Raw genomic sequence first — 19,216 nt, 5'->3', positions numbered from 1 at the left:
GTGTCTGGGGAGTCCTAATGTTTGATTTGCTATCTATGTATTTGCTCCATGATAAGTCTTTCATATTGTTGCACCAAGATATTTTGAGTATGAGCTGTTGTTAACGTGTTGAAGTAATTGCAGTCAACGGGCATGCATTTGCTATTAACTACGCTTTTTCATATTGAAAAAATATATTCATAAACATCTTATTATTTTAATTTAGATGTCTATTTAAGTGGAAAAAATTGCGCGTTTATTATGGATATAGAATGTATTTAAACGTAATATAATTTCTCAGCACGTCCACAAGAACCAAGCTACCTTCATTAGTATATATTGATCAGTGTTTCACGAAAACTTCATTAAAATTCAAGTATTGCTCGCATCATTCTATCACACTGTAATGTACGCGATAATGCGCATGCTTATGTATTTTCAGCTCTGAAGAGAATCTTTAAGTTTATAGAAGAAGTTTGCAGACGTGTTAAATTTCAGGTATTCAAAGGTATAGTCTCGTGTTACCGCTAAATGGCATTCGTTACTGAGATACACAGTATCCTAAACAGATAAACCTGTGTTTAAGACCTCTCGGAATAAAGGCTAGTGGTATAAAACTAGCCTATAAAGATTAATTAATTAATAAATTTAATACTGTACGTGTACCTGTGCTGAGGGATTATTTATGTTTTTGTTGGGTTTAGGGTCACACCGACACAATATAGATCATATGCCATTGTTTTTCCATCTTTTGATGGTGGAGGAAGACCCCAGGTGGTGTTCAGTGCATTTATTTCATGCCTCGAGCTTCCGTAAATCAGATGGACAGACGGTCTCCCAACACAAGGTGGGTGTCCGAGTTGTTAAGGTCGTTGACTTCGAATTACTTGTACCTCATTGATTTGGGTTCGAAACCACGCTTAGCTGGTAGAATTTTTTCTCAAATTTATATATATTGTGGATAATCATTATAGAAAGGAACTAAGATTCCCTGTAAAATCAGTGAATAAAATCTTTTGCTAGACAGATAAACTACTTGGGCTGTCTGCAGGATATGCGGCTTACCCTTGGATAAGTTGACCGCGTGTAATAACAATAGTTAATTTCTGTTCGATTACTTTTTCTCAGTATGCGTTCTGTGAGTGTTAAGGAAACCATTGCTCGTTAGAGCTACATTTACAGCCAAGTAATATCGAAATACGAAACTGTACGGAAATTGCTGATTGTCACTTCAGGTCCATTACCTTAACAACTTTCATGTTGTAATGATATACATTGTTTAGTTTGGAATTGTGCTTAGTTTCTGACATAATTATGAGGTCGTAATGATACATTGTGCTTAGTTTTGAACATAATTATGAGGTCGTAATGATACATTGTACTTTGTTTTGAACATAATTATGAGGTCGTAATGATACATTGTGCTTAGTTTTTTATATATAATTATGAGGTCGTAATGATACATTGTGCTTGTTTTGAACATAATTATGAGGTCGTAATGATACATTGTGCTTAGTTTTGAATATAATTATGAGGTCGTAATGATACATTGTGCTTAGTTTTGAACATAATTATGAGGTCGTAATGATACATTGTGCTTAGTTTTGAACATAATTATGAGGTCGTAATGATACATTGTGCTTTGTTTTGAACATAATTATGATGTCGTAATGATACATTGTGCTTAGTTTTGAACATAATTATGAGGTCGTAATGATACATTGTGCTTAGTTTTGAACATAATTATGAGGTCGTAATGATACATTGTACTTTGTTTTGAACATAATTATGATGTCGTAATGATACATTGTGCTTAGTTTTTTTTATATAATTATGAGGTCGTAATGATACATTGTGCTTAGTTTTGAACATAATTATGAGGTCGTAATGATACATTGTGCTTAGTTTTTTTTATATAATTATGAGGTCGTAATGATACATTGTGCTTAGTTTTGAACATAATTATGAGCTCGTAATGATACATTGTGCTTAGTTTCGAACATAATTATGAGGTCGTAATGATACATTGTGCTTAGTTTTGAACATAATTATGAGCTCGTAATGATACATTGTGCTTAGTTTCGAACATAATTATGAGGTCGTAATGATACATTGTGCTTAGTTTCGAACATAATTATGAGGTCGTAATGATACATTGTGCTTAGTTTCGAACATAATTATGAGGTCGTAATGATACATTGTGCTTAGTTTTGAACATAATTATGAGGTCGTAATGATTCATTGTGCTTAGTTTTGAACATAATTATGAGCTCGTAATGATACATTGTGCTTAGTTTTGAACATAATTATGAGGTCGTAATGATTCATTGTGCTTAGTTTTGAACATAATTATGAGGTCGTAATGATACATTGTGCTTTGTTTTGAATATAAGTATGAGGTCGTAATGATATATCTAAATTGTGCTTAGTTTTGGACATAATTCAAAAACGTACTAAACATTTTTTTATGGTCAAATCGAAATAATTCCTAAGCTTTAATGGTCAATAAATAAAAAATCATGAATGTTTTCTTTCTTGCGGTAAAGAGGCAGTGGCCGATGGTACCTAAATAACTAGATTTGCAGAAATATACACTAATTGTTATGAAAATTATTACGCTGGCAGGTCCAGTAAAGTATGCTCTGGAACGACTATTAGACCTCCCTGGTATGATAGATTAAATAAATCTTATAAACTTAACGTGGAGATGAATCTTGAAAAAAACAAACTGTATATTGATAGGATCAAACAACAAACTTAAATCCGTATTTTCTTTGGATATTGAAATAGAAAATACAACAGTTTAACAAGCAAAATCGCAGAAAGTAATAAGGCATCGTAACTGCAGAAAATATAAGTGAAATGTACAAATACAACATGAGCCATGCCATGGGAAAACCAACATAGTGGGTATGCGACCAGCATGGATCCAGACCAGCCTGCGCATCCGCTCAGTCTGGTCAGGATCCATGCTGTTCGCTAACAGTTTCTCCAATTCCAATAGGCTTTAAAAGCGAACAGCATGGAGCCTGACCAGACTGCGCGGATGCGCAGGCTGGTCTGGATCCATGCTGGTCACATACCCACTATGTTGGTTTTCTCATGGCACGGCTCACATGTGTTTTCAGCGATAAAGAATGGAACTTCTCTCTAGAAATGCATCTCTTACTATTTGATAGCAGATTTATCATTTACATATTGTCTCTTGTTTTGATTATTGATATATTATTTAGGCCAAATGTAATAAGAATGATTTTGAAAAAAAAACTCAGAAAAAGAGCTGTCAAATTTATGCTCTAGTACAGAAACCAATGAAAAGTTAAAGGACTTCAATTGGATAACTTTTAGAAATGAATATTCATATCGTATTGCATAGATGGTTTATAAATCTGTTAAAAAGAACTCAAACATAATTATAGTTGTGATCTTATAAACTCTCCAAATAACGAATCTTACAGGTTGAAAAGTCGTAATGGGTATGTGTTACAAAATATGATAAAACGCATTTATCTGCCTCAAACATTGTACGCATGATATAGTCGGTTGTAAAAGCTCATAATAGCTGTAGTTGATGTCATTTTCACATACTGTTTTTGTAGACCGTGTTATATATAAGACAGGATGTTATGATTATCATTATTATTATTATTATCATTATTATTACTATTATTATTATTATTAAAGTGTTTATTATTAGCATTATTGTTATTATTATTATCATCATTATGTTAAACTGATGTTGTTAAAGTATACAGACTGGCGCGAAAAAAACTGGTATCGCATAATGGTGGATTCAAATAGTTCTAAGTTTCTTTACTTTGTAGACTCATTTTTTTTTTGTTACTTTTGTTGCATTTTTCCTGAATTCACATGACAGATCTATGCTTGACATTTAGGTAGCATTTTCATCATGAAATAATGGCATTATAGAACGTCATACACCACCACAATTTGAGGTCTCAGTTTTAAATGATTTTACAAACGGTATTTGTTTGACTGAAAATATTTTTCTTTCCTCTAATTCTTACCCCATTTTTCTATGTTTTATTCAGCGGCACTGACAATATTCTTTAAGAAAATGTAAGTGACAGACATTTAATTGGGTCCATATGTATACTATATATAGCCATTGGACGTTTCTTGATTTTATATATCGTAAAGAAGACAAGCTATTTTGTGTGTTTATGCCTTCACAAAACTGAAAAAGGCAATATTTACTTCTTCAGGATATATTTGAATATTTTACTTTATCAATATTTTATCTTTTCTTTCAAACTTGTTTGTATGTACAAGTCAAAAAAATTATTTCGTGAAAATAGCTAATATTTTGTAATACTTTTCACGTTTACTAATGCTGCCCTCTGAGTCTGTGAACTGGTGACCAGGCTCTACTGTTATAATAATAATATAGATCTGCATGCGATTCTTTCTACCTGTCCTGATTCGAATGACAAGGGAGGTCACTGTGTAGGAGTAAGCTAAATGATAAACTGCTTTATTTTTATTATTAAATAGATTTCTGAATTACTCCCCTTTATTCTTATTTTATCCTTATTTTTGTACAGCTTTTATAATGACCGATTCATATTATTTATTATTTAACATTTTATTTTATCGTTTTAATATCTTTGTACGATTTATGTAAAATTAAGTCAAAATATTTGTTTAAGATTTCCTTTTTATAAATAATTATAACTGTAGTATATTAATTACTATAATATTCCACTGTAATACGGGGTCTCCATCCCTCCGGAGCGTGCTCGTCGCGGAGAAGGCACGGGGCATCGACAGAAGTGGAGCCAAGACAGCTGTCGGTGTCCTGACTAATCCGGAGGGAGTGGCCCTGCAAAGGTTGGGACGACGAGGATGGGCCATGCAGACTTCCAACAACTCTACCCGGGGGAGCCAAACTATTCAACTTCGGTTGTTTTAATAACAAAAGGCTTTGGCCACCCGGCTCCATTCAACTCGGGTGGTAATGGTGGAACTCCTGCATGGCGATAGATGGCAAGACAACAACAGAACGCTGCGACAGGTCTTCGCGGGACACTTCTTGGTGGCACAGATGTGTAGACCAGAGAGAAGACCTGCCAGTACTTAGAAGGCATGCAGAGAAGACCCCGAGCCACTGAAACTTCACGCTCAACGTGAGGGGCGAGTGCGGAGAGGCATCAGCACCAAGGGAGACACCTTGTGCCAGTGGCCCCAACCGCCCTTTTAAGGGCAAAGCTTGCCACACCTTCTTGAATATTGTCTATTGGCTACCATAGGGGAGCTGTCATTTAGGTCTCATTGGCCGCGACAGTGACCCACTTTTGGCATCAAAATTACTTATCTTTGGCATATACTCTACGGAAATTGCGTAGAGGTAAATTTTCACCATTTTGGCTTCAAAAAGCATCTTTAACGGCATGCCTGGTGACATGCTGGGGGTCCGTACTCTTAATTAGCGAAAGCTATGTTGTGCCTTTTCGGGCGGATGGACCCTAATTAAACTTAAATAGTCAGTCAGTCAGTCAGCCACTGTAATACGGAAAGCTACGCGTTAAAGGTTAAGCAAATGGTCGTGCTGCATATGCACGTCTGGTTAATTTACATATTTGTCTCAATATTCAATGTAACATCCTATTTTAGTACTTACACATTCCTTGCAAATCCTGAATATATTTAGATATTAGCGGTACTTTACTATGACTTTTAACAACATTACATCAGTTCCGGATTTGTTTTTTAATTGTTGAATTAATTAACAACCTATTTTAGTACTTACAAGATAAATAATTGACATTCCTTGCAAATCCTGAATATATTTAGATATTAGCGGTACTTTACTATGACTTTTAACAAAGAGCTATAAACATACTATATTTTATACTTCTTTGCTTTTAACAACATTACATCAGTTCCGGATTTGTATTTTAATTGTTGAATTGAAAAATTGAAAGTTGTCATTTTGATAAACGGTAATAAAATAGGGTAAAAGCTACAGAGTTTTTAAAATAGATTATTAAGCAAAATAGAATCAAAGCAGTACATAACGAGAATTTATAGTCGGTTAAAAATCTCATCAGAGCTTATGTTACTTGTAATTGTCTTTCCGACTCAATTAATAAATCTTATCTTAGAATATCAAATGTGGGTGTTTGCCTGATATGAAGTTCCTCGATGTTGGCCTACATATGTGCCCCCAATAAATGAAACTGTTTGATTTCATTTAAGCAAAATTGAATCAAAGCATAGCAACGGGGCATTTGCGTCTTCTCCCGACGAATTTCATGTGTATAGTTCTTTTTCTTATCTCAAAACTGCATATAAGTCGAAACAGCAGGATCTTGGGGTAGATACAGGTCTAGTTTCTAGCTTGGTGGACCCCACTGACTTCTACTGTTGTTTTAGCAGGGTCGGTCGTTTGTACAAACATTTTTAACAAGGTAGCGGAGCTTAAAGATAACAACCCATGAATTAAAGAAGTAGGATTGCAACATTTTTACTGTTTTGGTGTCACGATTACTTAAGTCGTGACGTCAATACATTTTATTTCTAGGGTCGGCTAAACAAGAAGTTGATTTCGCAGAAATGTGTAGAATTATACAAACCTTGCTCCAAGAATTGTGAAAGTTGATGTATTAAGTGATATCGTGTTAAATTTTGAAAAATAATTAGATTTTTCTATTCTACTCGATACTTTGAACCTAGCTACATAGAAATACTTTTTAAAGCATGTCTTCTAGCTTATAGACTAAGTTAAGAATAAGATTCTTATTTGTCAAAACATTATTCTATATATCTAAAAATAGTGTTTTTGATTTGTGGAAGTCGACAAAATGGCCCTTCTTAATAAGTAACCTTATTTTTTAATACATAACGATTTGTCAAGAAAACATTCACTCAAACATTATATGTACAATAGACTGGTGAACATAGAAAGTAGTATTGATTAGGTCAAAAATGTGTATTATTTGTTTTTGCCTGCTGCCAACTGTAGATTTGTTCTTTAGTTTTCGAAACGCTATTACATACTGTAATCCAAAGACCGACACGCAGAGGTACATCCAAGATGGTATACATGTGTAGCTTTTGAATTCTGAACCTTTCTAGAACAGTTCTCACGTATATGCCAATCCTGCTAGAACAAATCATAATTTTCGTTTAATTAATCTATCAAGCCTCACAATTTAGCAACTGTACAAAAAAACTTGAAACCTAGCAAACAGTCATGGGAGGTGAGCAAATTTAAAATCTTGGCGATCTGATTACTTGGAGAATGATCTTGGAGTTTAACTTTTGAGGTGTTGAATGTTTGGAGTTGAATTTTTGTGTGTGTTGTTCCTGCAGTAAGTGCATTCTGATACTGTACGATGTGCATTGCCTGTAGTCGTCTGATTTTATAATATTATTTTCATATCCTTCTAATTTACGCTTGATAATTCTTTTGATTTACTAATTTATCACCACAATTTAGCAATTCTTGGAAATATGCTTCAACTTACAATTATAGAAAAAAAACTTGACACATAGCAAACATAAATGATATTGGAGTTGAACTATTGGAGATCTGATTACTTAGAGACTAGCATTTGATACCCTGGCGAGCAGTAGGACCACAATGACACTTTTGTTTGTTTTATCTTTCTTGAATGATAAACGCAGTTTGGAAACAAGGGACGCGCATTTATGTACACAATGAGTTTGTAGTTTCTGTTGAATAAACATTGTCTGGAAACGCAAATATGGTATAGGTAGACAGCAGGAAATACAAACTTTACTTTAACTTTACCAAACAGCTTCGACTAACTTTTTGAAGCATATAACGTAGCTTAAAACATCAGCAGACATTCTTCTTACAAACAAGCATAAATAAGCTGATATTTGACATGAAAATAGGTTTTACTAGTCGGGAAAAATCTATTTATATGGACTAAATTCGAGTAGACCATGGTGGCATATCCGGCGAAAAAGTACCTTCATGCCTTAAGTACCAGCTCCTGTGAAAGTGAAGGTTACATACACACTTCTTACTAGTTCGATAAGTAAACGTCGGACTTTAATATTTTACGATTTTGACATTTCATATAGTCCGATGTTTTATCGAAGTTTTTATAAATTTATAACTTTCGGAAGGTTTTACAAGTTCACGGTGGAAGTGACTAAAATGTGATAGGTAAATACCAACAACGGACAAAGAAAAGCTATTTTACACATCCATTGAACATACTGTCTTACTGAAATTAGCGAAGACCTGTCCTCACTTTGAAAGTGAAATTTACATCCATTCGCTTTTTTATCACAACACGAAACTGGGCATTTTTCTTTATTATAAAAATGATTTTAGACGCAAAGTATTCTCATGGTCGGATTTTATAAAAAAAGATGCGGCCGGTTACTAAGGTATTGTCTGTGTAGTGTGCATATGATTAAAGTTGATGGGTGTAACCAGCATTTATTGGTTGTGATAAATTAAAATTTATTTCATTAAGTTATGAGTTCATACAAAAGCAGTTTAAAAATCTAGTCTAAATGCATTCAACAGTACAAGTGCGTTAAATAATGGCCGCAGATTTTTTTACTAGTGCATTGTATTGTTCATGATATTTAATTAAATTTCGCTAGAATAGTCTGTGCTATATGTCGGGAAAGTAATTCCTGGCGCAGTTTAAATTACGGTAAACCAATATATCACGTGTTTGAGAGTTTTCCTACATTACACTTTAATAAAATATGGTTGGAATTTTTGCTGTGTAAATGGCTGTCATTCAGTTAAACTTGACATAGGTTAGTCATCTACGTCCAAATATTAAAAGGCGCCCTGTGCAAATTTAATGTTATTGAACTAACTTCTTACCAGAACCACATGTTTTTCGAAAGGTTTCAACCTTTCTGTGCTTTCAGCGCTTTGATTTATTTATGGTCTGGTTTCAAACATAATAACATTAGCTATGAACAGGTATTGGCCTACTTGAATGGACATCTAAAAGATTATTATCCTTCTAAATGGTGCACAATGCCCTTCATAAAAGAGTGGTAAAGGCTGCTGACTTCGAATGACTTATCCTTACTTCCGTATTAAAATTGGAGTGACTCGACTCGAATAAAATTGAGGACGAAACAGAAAAAGAAAAATGGCGGCGGCCATGGAATGCAAAGCAAACTAATTTCGTCCGGAGTCCACTCCATATTTACAATCCAGTTTCACTGATTCTACATTAATTTATGTTACTGATATCATGAATTACAGGTGTAAGTTGAATTTTCCTTCTTTCACGGCAAGTTACCGGTACCATAGTGTGCACAAATCGGATACTAGTCAGTATTCGGATCTATCTTTTTTCTAATAATTTTCTGTCGAACCCCTTGCGAAGATGCTGACATTTGGCGGGTCAAGTCACTAAGGATGTTAAAAGAACAGTAAAATATACCTAATCAAGTTAAAAGAAAAAAGTCTGTAGAAATATAACGGTCTCTGGAGTGTGGGGGGGGATTCATTTGGTTCACATGCCTAACCATAAACATAATTTTCAATATCTAACCATAAAGTGACGTTGCACTTTGTTTCACATGCCACACGATAGAGTGATGTTGTACTTTGGTCCACATGTCTAACCATAAAGTGATGCTGTACTTCGGTTCACATGCCACACGATAATATCATAAAGTGACGTTGTACTTTGGTACACATATGCCTAACCACAAAGTGACGCCGTACTTTGGTTCACATGCCTAACCATAAAGTGACGTTGTTCTTTGGTTAACATGCCTATAACCATAAAGTGACGCTGTACTTTGGTTCACATGCCTAACCACAAAGTGACATTGTACTTTGGTTCACATGCCTAACCACAAGGTGACGTTGTACTTTGGTTCACATGCCTAACCATAAAGTGACGCTGTACTTTCGTTTACATGTCACATGATAAAGTGACGTTGTACTTTGGTTCACATGCCGAACCATAAAGTGAAGCTGTACTTTGGTTTACATGTCACATGATAAAGTGACGTTGTAATTTGGTTCACATGCCTAACCACAAAGTGACGCTGTACTTTGGTTTACATGTCACACAATGAAGTGACGCTGTACTTTGGTTCACATGCCTAACCATAAAGTGACGCCGTACTTAGGTTCACACGCCTAACCATAAAGTGACGTACTTTGGTTCACATTCCTAACCACAAAGTGTTGCTGTACTTTGGTTCACATGCCTAACCATAAAGTGACGCAGTACTTTGGTTCACATGCCTAACTATAAACTGACGCTGTACTTTGGTTCACAATCCTAACCATAAAGTGACGCTGCACTTTGGTTCACATGCCGCACAATAAAGTGATGCTGTATTTTGGTTCACATGCCACACGATAAAGTGACGTACTTTGGTTCACATGCCTAACCACAAAGTTGTCCAGCATACAAAGAAAGTATGTGCAGGGGCTGGGCCCATTATACCCAAGGTCAAGGTCACCAAGGTGTTATACCTAGGTTTTATTTAAGTTTAAAGTTTTTTGGCAACCTTTGTTTTTCTGTCATATCTTTCATTGAGGAGGAAGTGTTACATGAAGGACGGAGTTCTTCTGATAACCTGTCATGTTTTCTTCTGATAACTGTTACTGAGTTCCTGGAAAATGTTACAAAGTTTTTCTGATATATGTATGACAAAACAAGGAATCGGTCGACAAAATGGTTATTATCAATCTTTAAAAAGAGAGAATGGGGTGTAAAACTAAAGTCTGGGGATCAAGGTTGCCTAACGTTTTGTGCTATGCGTTAGAAAAACTGTTAAGTCTAATAATCAGCGCCACTTCTTTGAAATCAAGACATTTTGAGTAAAATGTCGAAATCGTTTGCTTATTCATACATATTAATCTACTCATTCACGTTCTTCATCCACACCACATGCAATAGCCTAATTTTAGTGCAAAGCTGAAAACATAAACTACTATCTAACAATTTTATGCCCGATTTTTCAAATGTTACGGAGTTCAGGTGATAACTCTGAAGATGTCACAGTGTTCTTATGATAACTTTTGTTACTGCCAGGGTGTTTCTTGAGCTATGTTAAGATACTTTTTAGCTAATTTTATTATTTAGAAAGGGTGTTAATCATGTTCTAATGTAATATGTTTATCCACGGCACAGTATTGTTGTTATAAAATGTATGATATGAGTCTTTTGTGAAGTTTAAAACGATGTGCAGTATAATGACATATTATAGTAAAATACGAATAGGTAACAAATGCAGTAAATTGTATTGTTCGTTCTATCAATGGATGTCTACGGATCGCGGGGTCGCGAGTTCAATCCTCGGACGGGGCATATGTTCTCCGTGACGATTTGATTAAAGACGTTGTGTCTGACATCATTCATCCTCCACCTCTGATAATTCATGTGGGGAAGTTAACAGTTACTTACGGAGAACAGGTTTGTACTGAAGTGGTTTATTTGCATTAGGGTAGAGAACACCTGTTGTTTTCCCATAGACTTCCATTATAACATTATGGCGTGTACAACCTTCCATAAATCGAAACATGTATATCCAATCACATTTTTTTCAAGAACTATCTTAGTTCCACCAAAATATCGGACGAAAAAAACATATGAATAGTGATACTTTATTTAAGTAATTTTCGTGTGAATGAGATGACCCCCTGTTTACATCGTTGTCATGGCGGGAGAAATTCATTTGATGAAACTTTTTTTCAATACACATAAAATGTAGCAAATTTTGTCAAAATGTATAATGATATACTGTAAATGCAGTAAAAATATTCCATTTTGAAAAAAATAATCACTTCTTGGGTTTGTTTACATGACTGACCAATCAGAATGCACACATGCTACCTTATTCCCAGGTAAACTCTTACCGCATTCCCAGTAAGTTCCCTGTACTTTTTATACCCCCACCAAACATGTTTGAGGGGGGTATATAGGAGTCAGTTTTGTCGCGTCCCGTCGCGTCCCGTCCCGTCGCGTCCCGAAATCTATTATCTTAGTTATTACCAAATGGATTTGATTCAAACTTAAAATACATGTTCCACCTTATCACCCACATCATGTGACACCAAGTTTTCATGAATTATGTCCCCTTTTACTTAGAATTTAAGGTTAATTTTGTTGTATTTTCACTATATCTCAGTTATTACTGAATGGATTTGATTCAAACTTAAAATAGATGTTCCACCTCATCTCCCACATCATGTGACACAAGGTGCATAACTCTGACACCATTTTTTTATGAATTATGCCCCTTTTTACTTAGAATTTAAGGTTGATTTTGAGGTATTTTCACTATATCTCAGTTACCACTGAATAGATTTGATTCAAACTTAAAATAGATGTTCCAGCTCATCACCCACATCATGTGCCCACATCATGTGACACAAGGTGCATAACTCTGACACCAAGTTTTCATGAATTATATCCCCTTTTACTTAGAATTTAAGGTTAATTTTGTTGTATTTTCACTATATCTCAGTTATTACTAAATGGATTTGATTAAAACTTAAAATAGTTGTTCCACCTCATCACCCAGATGATTTGACATAAGGTGCTTAACTCTGACATAAATTTTTTATGAATTATGTCCCCTTTTACTTTAAATTTAAGGTTGATTTTGATGTATTTTCACTATATCTCAATTACTACAAAATGGATTTGATTCAAACTTAAAATAGATGTTCCACCTCAACACCCACATCATGTGACACAAGGTGCATAACTCTGACACCAATTTTTCATGAATTATGCCCCTTTTTACTTAGAATTTAAGGTTACTTTTGATGTATTTTCACTATATCTCAGTTACTACTGAATGGATTTGATTCAGACTTAAAATAGATGTTCCACCTCATCAACCACATCATGTGACACAAGGTGCATAACTCTGACACTAATTTTTCTTGAATTGTGTCCCCTTTTACCTAGAATTTAAGGTTAATTTTGATGTATTTTCACTATATCTCATTCTGATTGGCTTAGAGCCAAAGGGAAGTAACTTTTGTACTGAGTTTCTTCCCCTTAAATTCCAGGAATAAGTCTATTTTTAGAAATCCTATTTTTAGATTTTCAATATTTTAGGTATTTTTCTAACTTTTTTATTATGTCCTATGTAAAAAGTAAAAACATTTTCCTATGGTAACATGGGTCGGTAAGACACTTTTTTGTATTCACTTTTAGTGTATCTCTAATATTAGATATTTAATATATTTACTAGTATTACTATACTAGTATTATACTAGTATTACTTATATGTGGAGGCCCAGGATGAAGTACTCCAAAGTATTTTTAAGGTTTCTTATGGTTGCCATTCTTCTGTGACAAGACCGTATGGTGGGGGTATGAGTCACTCCTGTGACAGTTCTAGTTTGAATTGGTGGTCTCTGACCATTACTATGTATAACTGCTGTTGGCATCTCATGCGATTCAATTGCTTGTCTTGTTATGCATATTCATATTATGACCTTTACGTTGAGTTGCTATGTGGTAGGTTGGAAAGGCCAATATGCTAGGTAAAGCTTTAGATAATTGTCCTTTTTAGCTCACCTGAGCCAAAGGCTCATGGTGAGCTTTTATGACTGCTCAATGTCCGTCGTGGGTCCGTCAACAATTTCTAAAAAATCTTCTTGAAAACCACTGGGCAGAATTACACCAAACTTCATAGGAATGATCCTTGGGTGGCCCCCTTTCAAAATTGTTCAAAGAATTGAATTCCATATAGAGAACTCTGGTTGCCATGGCAACCGAAAGGAAAAACTTTAAAAATCTTCTTGTCCAAAACCACATGGGTAGGGCTTTGATATCTGGTGTGTAGCATCATCTAGTGGTCCCCTACCAAAATTGTTCAAAGTATCCCCCAAGGGTCAAATATGGCCCCGCCCCGGGGGTCACATGATTTATATAGACTTATATAGGGAAAACTTCGAAAATCTTCTTGTACAAAACCACAAGGCCTAGGGCTTTGATATTTGGTATGTAGCATCATCTAGTGGTCCTCTACCAAGACTGTTCAAATTATCTTCCTAGGGTCAAATATGGCCCCGCCCCGGGGGTCACATGGTTTATATAGACTTATATAGGGAAAACTTTGAAAATCTTCTTGTACAAAACCACATGGCCTAGGGCTTTGATATTTGGTACATCATGTAGTGGTCCTCTACCAAAATTGTTAAAATGATCCCACTAGGATCAAATATGGCCCTGCCCCGGGGGTGCCAAGTTTTACATAGACTTACATGTATATAGGAAAAAAAGTTTAAAAATCTTCTTGTCTGAAACCAGAGCACTTAGACCTTTGATATTTGGTTTGTAGCATTGTCTTATGGTCCTCAACCAAAATTGTCCAAATTGTACCCCTTGGGAGAAAAGAGGCCCAGGCCTGGGGGTCCGAAGTTTTATAAAGACTTATATAGGAAAAAGCTTTAAAAATCTTCTTGTTTGAAACCATACAACCTAGGCTTTTGATATTTGGTATGATGCATTGTCTAGTAGTCCTCTACCAAAATTGTTCAAATTATGCCCCTGGGGTGAAAAGAGGCCCCACTCTGGGGTCACTTAGTTATTATGTGAGTTACATAGGAAAAATACTTAAAAAATTATCTGATCCTAATTCCAAGACTGTTTAATTATAATTACCTGATGACCCCAAATTATATGATGTCACTTGACTGTGACCTTGACCTACTGACCTACTTTCTTGTTTTTTAAGATACAGCCTTGAAATTAACATACACAGTTTTGCACACAAATCGTAAAACTGAATTTTATTGACCATGAATGTGACCTACTGACTTTCTTAATATTTTATCATCATTTTGACATTTGAAACATGTAGCTCATATTACTCAGGTGAGCGATTCAGGGTCATCATGACCCTCTTGTTAGCTCACCAGAGCACAAAGTGCTCAGGGTGAGCTATTGGGATCGCTCACCGTCCGGCGTCCGTCTGTCCGTCCGTCCATCCACACTTTCCTTTAACAACATCTCCTCCTAAACCAACAGGCCAATTTTGATGAAACTTCACAGAGATGTTCCTTGGATGGTCTTCTTTAAAAATTGTTCAAAGAATTGAATTCCATGCAGAACTCTTGCTGCCATGGCAACAGAAAGGAAAAACTTTAAAAATCTTCTCCTCAAAAACCAGAAGCCCTAGAGCTTAGATATTTGGTGTGAAGCATTGCCTAGTGGACCTCTACCAAGTTTGTTCAAATCATGACCCCGGGATCAAAATTGACCCTGCCCTAGGGGTCACTTGATTTTACATAGGAAAATCTTAAAAAATCTTCTTCTCAAAAACCAGAAGCCCTAGAGCTTAGATATTTGACATGTAACATTGCCTAGAGGACCTCTACTAAAGTTGTTCAAATCATGACCCCGGGGTCAAAATTGACCCCCGCCCCAGGGGTCACTTGATTTTACATAGGAAAATCTTCAAAAATTTTCTAAAAATAAACAGAAGGCCTAGAGCTTAGATATTTCACGTGTAGCATTGCCTAGTGGACCTCTACAAAATTTGTTCAAATCATGACCCCCAGGGTCAAAATTGACCCCGCCCCAGAGGTCACTTGATTTTACATAGGAAAATCTTCAAAAAATTTCTAAAAATAAACCAGAAGGCCTAGATCTTAGATATTTAATGTGTAGCATTGCCTAGTAGACTTCTACAAAAAAATTTTCAAATCATGACCTCCGGGATCAAATGACCCCGCCCGAAGAGGTTACTTGATTGTACATAAAAAAATCTTCAAATTTTTCTAAAAATTAACCAGAAGGCCTACAGCTTAGATATTTGACATGTAGCATTGCCTAATTGACCTCTACAAAATCTGTTCAAATCATGACCACCGGGGTCAAAATTGACCCCCGGCCCAGGGGTCACTTGATTTTACATAGGAAAATCTTCAAAAATTTTCTAAAAATATACCAGAAGGCCTACAGCTTAGATATTTCACGAGTAGCCTTGCCTAGTGGACCTCTACAAAATCTGTTCAAATCATGACCCCCGGGGTCAAAATTGACCCCGTCCCAGGGGTCACTTGATTTTACATAGGAAAATCTTCAAAATTTTTCTAAAAATAAACCAAAAGGCCTAGATCTTAGATATTTGACGTGTAGCATTGCCTAGTAGACTTCTACAAAAAAAATTTCAAATCGTGACCCCCGGGATCAAATTGACCCCGCCCCATGGGGTCACTTGATTTTACATAGGAAAATCTTCAACAAATTTTCTAAAAATAAACCAGAAGGCCTAGATCTTAGATATATGACGTGTAGCATTGCCTAGTAGACTTCTACAAAAAATTTTCAAATCTGGACCCCCCAGGATCAAATTTACCCAGCCCCAGGGGTTACTTGATTGTATATAGGAAAATCTTCATAAATTTGCTAAAAATAAACCAGAAGGCCTAGATCTTAGATATTTGATATGTTACATTGCCTAGTAGACTTCTACAAACTTTGTTCCATTCATGACCCCCGGGGTAAACTTGGCCCCGCCCCAGGGGTTACTTGATTGTACATCAGAAAATCTTCCAAAAAATTCTAAAAATCATCAGTTTGACATTTGAAACATGTAGCTCTTATTACACTGGTGAGCGATCCAGGGTCATCATGACCCTCTTGTTTTTAGGATGTGACAGTCAGATGTAAATACTGTCACAAAAGATTCCGAAGCAGTTGCTCATGTTGTAAATATTCATCCTGAAAGGAAAGTCGTGATTACAACATGGAGGCCATGTGGCAAAATTAAACCATGCCTGACCATGCTATGACAAGAAGTAAATGATTCTAATTTAAAATTGTTATTTGATGATATTTGTTGATTAGGGACCATAGTTTGCCACGCGATAGTAGATTATACTCCATAATCAACAAAAATCTTACAATAACTAATTAATACGGCGACTATGATTATACTGACATTTTCGTTATTGACCAAATTTGATGACTATCCGAAGCTTTGCATATGTGTATACAGTTTTATCATATCATAATTCAAAGAATGTAATAATGTATATTAGCTACTATTATCAGTACATATTAACTTCCCATTAATTTATCCTTTAATGTACGAGATTTTAAAGTTGCGTGAAAGAATACAGTCACAATGCCACATTACACAGAGGGTGAATTTAAATGTGACTGGCGCAAATTCTGCGATAAAACTTAATTGGTATTGTCATAGCATCTTACAGAATGCATATAATTTTCAGTGCGCTGAATACTGCGTACCAAAAAGGGGCTTGTCATCCTCAAACATGCATATACTATTTGTCTTAAAGAATATCATAATGCATACCGTCATCCTACGAATATAACACGCACATCTTTTACCAAGATTCTGGTCTCGAAGGACCGATGTGTTCTATAAATGGGAATAGGAAAAGACCAAACATTTCCCTCGACTCAAAAAATCGATCTTTGATTACACCGCCATACCTTTATATTGAAGAGAATTCAAGGGGAGTAAATACCAATGACTCGGGCATAGCTAATAGCCGGTATCGGGACCTGGCGTCATAAATTACTTTTGTATAAAATGTAAAATTTAGAGCTCACGTAAAATCTTAAGATATCATAAATAAATGCTGTTTTTCATTAAAATATATTTTACAATGCATTTCTGTAACTGATCATTAAGTTTTTATTAAGACCTGTGTAAAACTTTCCCAGCGTGTTTTCACACATTTTGCATAAAAATATTTGAAACTCTATATCAGGTAGCCCGGAAATCGATTATCTAGTGTCCAAACATAATTTTGATAGTTGTCTATAATCCTCTTGTTCATCGAGAAATTCACACCTGAGGCATTACTTATCTTACACCTACTGTCACAATCTGCAAACAATTAACCGTTTAATCATACTCGGAGGCAATTGTAAACATGTGCATGCGATATTTTAGACTGATCCAATATGATCATAGTCACTGATCCGTAATGTTCAAAATAATTTGCAAAGCAATCTTAAAATTACGTCATTTTACCGCCACGTGCCAAAGTGTACTTTCGTTTTCACTGGCGTCAATATTCATTGAGTCATCAGAGAATGAGGCAGTTTAGTGCTTACACAGAGTTTATGCTTTTCAATTTAAATACTTGCACAACCTGCAAAAATATCGACAATGATTTAGCAAAAAACAGCGAGTTCGTAGAAACTATAGCGAATTTTGGACAAACATCAATTCGGATAAGTGATAAGTGGGTATAAGCATTTTTAGCTCGACTATTCATAGAATAGTAGAGCTATTGGACTCGCCCATGCGTCGGCGTCCGCATCGGCGTCCGCGTCCCGATTTTGGTTAAGGTTTTGTATGTAAGCTGGTATCTCAGTAATCACTTGTGGGAATGGATTGAAACTTCACACACTTATTCACTGTGACAAACTGACTTACATTGCACAGGTTCCATAACTCTTTTTTGCTTTTTTACAAAATTATGCCCCTTTTTCGTCTTAGAAATGTTTGGTTAAGGTTTTGTATGTAAGCTGGTAACTCAGTAACCACTTGTGGGAATGGATTGAAACTTCACACACTTATTCACTGTGATGAACTGACCGACATTGCACAGGTTCCATAACTCTATTTTGCTTTTTTTACAAAATTATGCCCCTTTTTCGACTTAGAAATTTTTGGTTAAGGTTTTGTATGTAAGCTGGTATCTCAGTACTTACTTATGGGAATGGATTGAAACTTCACATACTTGTTCACTGTCATGATCTGACATGCACTAAGCAAGTCCCGTAACTCTACTCTTTTTTTTCAAAATTATGCCCCTTTTTCGACTTAGCAGTTTTTGGTTAAATTTTTGTATGTAATCTGATATCTCAGTATCCACTAATTGGATTGGATTGAAACTTCACATACTTGTTCACTGTCATGATCTAACATGCACTGTGAAGGTCCCATAACTCTACTTTGCATTTTTACAAAATTATGCCCCTTTGACTTAGCAGTTTTTGGTTAAGTTTTTGTATGTAAGCTGGTATCTCAGTATCCACAAATTGGAAAGGATTGAAACTTCACACACTTGTTCACTGTCATGATATGACATGCAGTACAGAGGTTCAATACCTCTACTTTGCATTTTACAAAATTATGCCCCTTTTTCGACTTTTGTTTTCATTCAATTGACAAGGCTGTTGAATAGTCGAGTGTTGCTGTCCTCCGACAGCTCTTGTTCCAGAATTCTGCTGATATTTTGTCACTGCGTCCTATACATGAGTGCGACCTATAATCGGCCGATTATGGTATT

At 35.5% G+C, this 19,216-nt stretch overlaps 1 protein-coding gene across 1 annotated transcript in view; it reads left to right on the top strand.

Annotated features, from left to right (window-relative positions):
* Positions 1-9,063: 9,063 nt before the first annotated feature.
* The window catches only part of LOC123551405 (transcription initiation protein SPT3 homolog), a 138,121-nt gene continuing 127,968 nt past the window's right edge, over positions 9,064-19,216 (top strand). Inside the window, exon 1 of the mRNA XM_045340324.2 lies at positions 9,064-9,216. The gene's annotated coding sequence lies outside the window, so the exon portion shown is untranslated. The remainder of the gene's footprint in view (positions 9,217-19,216) is intronic.

The sequence above is a fragment of the Mercenaria mercenaria genome, chromosome 4 (genome assembly GCF_021730395.1).
Source record: "Mercenaria mercenaria strain notata chromosome 4, MADL_Memer_1, whole genome shotgun sequence".
In the NCBI taxonomy this organism is placed as follows: domain Eukaryota; kingdom Metazoa; phylum Mollusca; class Bivalvia; order Venerida; family Veneridae; genus Mercenaria; species Mercenaria mercenaria.
This window is presented reverse-complemented; position numbering and strand designations above follow the sequence as displayed.